General features: G+C 37.4%; 1 long non-coding RNA gene across 1 annotated transcript; it reads right to left on the reverse strand.

The window, feature by feature from the left end:
- Window positions 1-3,507: 3,507 nt before the first annotated feature.
- On the reverse strand, window positions 3,508-6,331 carry LOC126990872 (uncharacterized). Its single transcript, XR_007744881.1, has 4 exons — window positions 6,196-6,331; window positions 5,994-6,033; window positions 5,139-5,273; window positions 3,508-3,919 (listed from the first exon to the last, which is right to left on the reverse strand). It is a non-coding gene; the product is annotated as an uncharacterized LOC126990872 (long non-coding RNA).
- Between the last annotated feature and the right edge of the window lie 245 nt (window positions 6,332-6,576).

Here is a 6,576-nt window from a genome sequence, read left to right on the forward strand (position 1 = left end):
TGTTATTGTTATTACTACTATTATTATTATTATTATTATTATTATTATTATTATTATTATTATTATTATTATTATTATTATTGCTGCTGCTGTTGTTGTTGTTGTTGTTGTTGTTGTTGTTGTTGTTGTTGTTGCCCTCCTCTTTCTCTTCCTTCTCCTCCTTTTCATTATCATCGTTATCATAAACTTGTTGCTACTACTACTACTACTACTACTTCTACTACCTCAACCACCACCTCTACTACTAAAAACTGCAAGGACAACTATTACTGCCACTACCATCACCCCGACCAACACGCTTCTATTACTACTACAATGGACCTTACTATTATACTCTCCTCAAGCCTCCTCTACCCCCCTTCCCCCTCCCTCACACACACATCCACCACGGTAACATATCGCCGCCGTACACTTTTCACGATGGACTCAGACTCAGGGCCGCTCGTTGTCACCTGTCCCGCCGGCATTTTTACACTCTGTATACTGACTCAACACCATACCCTCCGGCGACCAATGAGACGCCTCAGAGACGAGTGCGTCATTCCCTCCGCCGACCAATCAGACGCTTCACAGACGAATGCATTACTATGACGTCACATCGTCACATAAATCCTGTAATCATTTTTTTTTATTCATTTCAATCGTACAATGTGTATGTCTGTTAGCTAATGAAACGTAATGTTTTTATTCTGAGTTTTTATTTGAGTATGGAAAATACTATACGTTAAGTTACCGTGATAAATAAAGAAAGAAAATAAGATTGTAAAAGAAAATGGAGCATTTAAATGACATACTTAGGTAAATACAACTTCATTCTCTCTCTCTCTCTCTCTCTCTCTCTCTCTCTCTCTCTCTCTCTCTCTCTCTCTCTCTCTCTCTCTCAGGAGGTAAAAGTGAATTACCAACTAGAAAATTATACATGTATTCATAGACATTATACATAGAATGCAAAAAATATTACCTGCAGTTCAGACAAAATAAATAGATCTCCTTAATTAGCTAACGAATGGGGTACGTTACATTAATTCTCAGAAGATACAGATATGTGAAATATTATTATGACATGTCCATTATAACACAGGGTTAATAACATTATTTTCCCTGCTCCCCCAAGAGTACCCGCAAAAAGATTTTTAAGGTAATTGTCCGTCATTGCAAATATATACAGATAATACATTCATGTACTATATAAAACTAAACAATATTACGAAAGGGCATAGAGTAATAAGAAAAGAAATTAAAATGTATATTTCATTAATTAAGCACCACATAGGGAGATACTACCATATACTGACTGGGAATAAGGCATCACAGATTGGAGAAGTACCACTGGCTGGGGAGCCCTATAGCCCCCACTATACAGGTATGTGGACAGGCTGCCATTGGTTCATACTCATAGTATAATACATCTCAGGGGCGGAAGTGTGTGTGTGTGTGTGTGTGTGTGTGTGTGTGTGTGTGTGTGTGTGTAAGAATGCTACTGAGGAATTAGGGAAAATAGGAGGACGGAGTAGGATAGGTATTGAAAAAGGAAAGTGAGGGAATTACTTTGTGAAAGTATATAAACAGATGGATGAATAGTTTGGTAGGAAACTAAGTGGTGAAGAAGAAGAAGAAGAAGAAGAAGAAGAAGAAGAAGAAGAAGAAGAAAAATAATAATAATAATAATAATAATAATAATAAGAAGAAGAAGAAGAGAGAGAGAGAGAGAGAGAGAGAGAGAGAGAGAGAGAGAGAGAGAGAGTTTGGTGGTAAGCTAAGGCGAGGTCACTGTGGTATGACAGAATAATTTTCAACATCTAATGAGTGTGAACACAGTTGGAGATGTTACTGTAGAAAGTACGAGTATGGTGGGTATGGGAGCAGGCAAAATGCGAGCTTGTGTGGAGAGAGAGAAAAACGAACAGAAGAGAAAGCAGGATACTATATGTTACAAGTTGTAAAACTGTAAGTATGGATGGATTAACCCCATAAATGTTTAAGTATGGAGATGTAGTGGTAGAGTGTATGCTATTGATATGTAAACTTGCTTGTGGACCATTAAGTGCAAGAGAAGTGGATGAAGACACTAACTGTCCCCTCAAGAGTAAAAGTGAGTGCAATAGCAATAAAAGGATTAGGATGCTCAGTGATCCAGGAAAAGTTTATGGGAGAATATTGACTGAAAGGCTGATGGAAATAACAGAGAAGGTTAGTAAGGAGCAAGGAGGTTTCAGGAAAGGGAAGGACTGCATGAATGAAATATTTACAATTAAGATGATAGTTGAATAGTATCTAGGAAGAGGTAGAAAACTATATGCAGCCTGTATGAATCTTAAGAAGACATATGATAGGAGAAGATAAGGAAGATCTATGGAAAGTTCTAGGAATATATGGTGTAGGAGGACAGTTAGGTAATGGAGGGAAAAAAAAGGCATTTCATAGAGGAGCGTATTCATATGTGAGGGTGGAGGTGAGACAGGGATGTGATGTCGCCATAGCATATCAATATCTTTACGGATGATTTTATGAGGGAAAATAAAGCCAAGGTTGGGAATATTGGAGCAAGATTGAGGTTGCATTTTGCTGATTAGCCTGTGACTGGATGTTTGCAGATGACACTGTCTTGCTTGCTGACAGTAAAAGGGAACTTAAGATTAAAATGTGGTGAATTAATTTAATAGGGTGTGTACAAGAGTGATATTGAAAGTTAAAGTAAATTGATCTTTTTAAGAGAAGAGGATATATAGGTGGTGAAGTTCAGCACGCATTGTAGCTAGTGTGAGTGTACCACTTGCTAAGAGATTCCAGGTAATGATAACATAACATAACATATTTATAGGACAACAAAGGGTAGTCTACTTATCCGGAAACTGTGCTATGGATAAGCAATGTTTTGAACTGGTTTGGACACATTGAGAAAAAATGAATGGTTAGTTGGAAAAGATGTACATGAGTTAGGATACTTAATGGCCAGAACCATGACTCTTCGCATTAGGCTGATTGAGAGATATGTTTAGTGCTAGGTTGCGTTGTCTTTTATTGCCTTTTCAATAAGGCTGCCTTTTCGTTTGCGACCCTTTCCAATGGGTGCAGCTCCTCGTGGCATGCCCACCTGGCGTCGTGCAACAGAAGTGGGCTGGCAAGGTATTTTGCCACGACCAGCTCCCTGCATAGCAGAACTACCAGTGCTGTGAAGAAGGCTGTTCAGTTGATTTGATGTTCGAACAGATTTAAGTCTTGACAACAGTTTCTGCATTCCCTCAAGAGTCTGTTCATCTCCATACTGAGTAGCAAGGTGGAGCATAGTGTCATTAATTTATGTTATTACTTGTAATACTGCTGCACCTGTAGGTTTGGTAGAATTACTTACGTCTCCAGTTTCATTACATTCCACTTCTGGCTTTATGTTTGTAGGTGGCATCTCTACTTCCACATTATCTACATCATGAGCTGCACCATGAGACTTTTGTTTTCCTCCAGTATGTGAGTGATCATCCCTGTTACTGATTCAGAGTTTTCTTTCAAGGTAACAAAGAAATCCAAGGGTGGTACGTTTTCATTTCCAAGTGCAATACTTGCAAGCCAGTGCCTATTTTCTGGGCTATTTTCCAATATCTGAGGTAACTGCAAGAGGAACTGTTCTGAACAAGCAGCCTGATGTTTGCAAACTTTACCAGTCATACCAGTACTGCACTCGCACAAGCCAATTTTAAGATCTACAGTATACTGTATTTGTTCCTTTGACTGGCTTTTAACTATGAACTGATGCTGATCTTCATTATACCTAGTGATGCTTTCCTTACTAATGGAAATCCCAGTTGGTGGCTTCACTACTTTCCTTCTACAGAGAGACACATCAATGAGGCGTTGTTTCATATATTCATCAAATATTTCATTCATAAACATGATCAGTTGAGTCGTGTTGTAGGCTTTACATCTGCAGGGCAAACCAGAAACATGTATAGCATAAATTTTTGTCCTGATTTCTAAAATATTACACATTGGTGCACAATTATTATACGTATATTATATATTATAAAGGTTTTTTTATTAGCTAAATATCGATGAACATTATTTATAGAATATGTGCATAGCAAAACATTATTTTAGTTGTTTTCACAGTGATAAAAATTTAATTATATGTCAGTGTACTGAATTTGTAACTTTTTACTATTAGGCACTAGTAGTTTAGTAAGGAACTTCTTTAGTGTTACAATACCACAAATTTGCTTAATATATAATACCTTGCTGCTATGGGGAAACTGTATTTTCTCTATCTTCTAAGGTGAAAACTGAATTTCTTCCTGAATCCCTATCTTGTATGGGGAAAACTGTATTTCTTCTCTATCTTCTAAGGTGAAAACTGAATTTCTTCCCTATCTTGTATGGGGAAAACTGTATTTCTTCTCTATCTTCTAAGGTGAAAACTGAATTTCTTCCCTATCTTGTATGGGGAAAACTGTATTTCTTCTCTATCTTCTAAGGTGAAAACTGAATTTCTTCCCTATCTTGTATGGGGAAAACTGTATTTTCTCTATCTTCTAAGGTGAAAACTGAATTTCTTCCCTATCTTGTATGGGGAAAACTGTATTTCTTCTCTATCTTCTAAGGTGAAAACTGAATTTCTTCCCTATCTTGTATGGGGAAAACTGTATTTCTTCCCTTTCTTCAATAGGGATATCTGTATTTTTATGACAAATAATATACAAAGTCAAAATCTCTTCCAACGTCTCAAAAAATTTTCCTAGAAATTTGCCTAGGGGGCAATCTCCCCTATGGCCCCCCCACTGGCTACGCCACTGGGGAGGATTATTGGAAAAAGTACATCATTGGAAATTCGTCAGTCATCGATGGGTTCCTCCATATACAAACATTATAAGGAATATAATACATGTTTTATATGACGTGTCAGAGGTCACTTTACCATTTTCTTTATGTGTACAATGTATTCCATGTTTAACACCATTTTTTCCCGGAAAACAGGTACAATAGGGCTGAAAGTTAGGTTTAGGAGAGGGCTGATTGACCTATTAGCCTTTTTCCCATAGCATACAGTATTAACTATGAACGAATTCGCTATGAACGACCCCGTTCATCGACCTATTAGACGTTTATAGCTTGACTGAGGTATATATAATGACAAATGGCACACTAACCTGTTGAGAATGATATCTTTAATGATGCACATGGTAGATTCTGCAAAATTATTTGTGTGGTGTCCACGTAGCAAAAATCCAGCCCTGTACACAGTACTCCATTCTTCCTTCCTTTCTATCAGCTTTGCCAGATACCTGTAAATGCAATATACTTTAACTACATTGAAATAACATATTATCAGTGCATTACTTATGTACAGTCCCCTGCCACTTCCAATGCCTCCACCAATGCATTTTCGTTCCTATATCTGGCAATTGTGGCTATATTAAGACAAAACAAATACATGGTGCGAATCGTTACTAAGAGAAGGGCAGGGTAGTTTAAACTTTTTGCCTGTCATTCATCACAGGTGGGAAGGACTTTGATAGTGTCAGACGAAATGTTGTTAGAGGAGGGGTCTGTACATGACATACACCAACAAGGAATGGTTATCTGTACTATACATACATTTTAACTGTCAAGAATGTACGCAAGTCAAAATGAATCTTATAATATGATGCATTAAAACATTCAGCAAACTGGACGATAAAGACAAGCAAGCCAGCCACCAAAACAAACGTAAAGCGCATACTAAATTTTAAAAGTATTAATCCACATCCGCATCAGTACATCTGCATTTTTAAAATTATCTTTAGACGTACACCATGTGTACATATCCAAGTGCAAAATAAACATGCTGTTCATAATAAAGATGTGCACCAACATGAGTAGGCAACTACAAGAATAATCATATCAAACTTCAGCAAACCGCAGAAAAGACAGAGCAGCCACCACCACACATGCATAGGCAGAATGAAATTGAAAATCTTATCATACATTCACTAAATATACTTTGAATGGTTTGGTTACCATACCAACGTATGTATTTTTTCCCTCTTGTACGGTAGCCTATATCTGAAAGATTGAAAGATTAATACATAATCTGTTAGTCTTCACTAGCTAAATGGAAACTGTCAAACATCCACAGATATAATACAATTGAGCTTAAAAAATGACCATCTTATTTCATCTAAAATTAATAATGGTCACATATCTACAATACATAGGTAACTGTACCTCATGTACTGGTTATACTTTTGGGCTTCTGGGGTCTGACAAAAGCAATTCCATTCATCTTGAAATGTTTCATCTGAATCAGCATATACCAGATTCTTTGCCACTGTCATTAGTACTCGGCGATCTTCCTTCTTGATACCATGTGAACCATCACACAGCCACCTCCAGACCTGCTGCAGGATGTGGAATATGCACAGAAAGCGCTGAGATTCTGGCCATACAGTCTTCAAGGCATTACGCTCAGCGTCACTGTTGTCTGTTATGAAACAAGCTGGATGCCCTTGTTGGAAAAAGGCAGTCTCACCGAGCACCTTCCTCAGTAACTGAAAACCTGAAAAAATATAATGAAAGGTATATTACCATACCTACGTATTCCAACAA

Source organism: Eriocheir sinensis, unplaced genomic scaffold (assembly GCF_024679095.1).
Source record: "Eriocheir sinensis breed Jianghai 21 unplaced genomic scaffold, ASM2467909v1 Scaffold218, whole genome shotgun sequence".
NCBI classification, from domain to species: Eukaryota; Metazoa; Arthropoda; class Malacostraca; order Decapoda; family Varunidae; genus Eriocheir; species Eriocheir sinensis.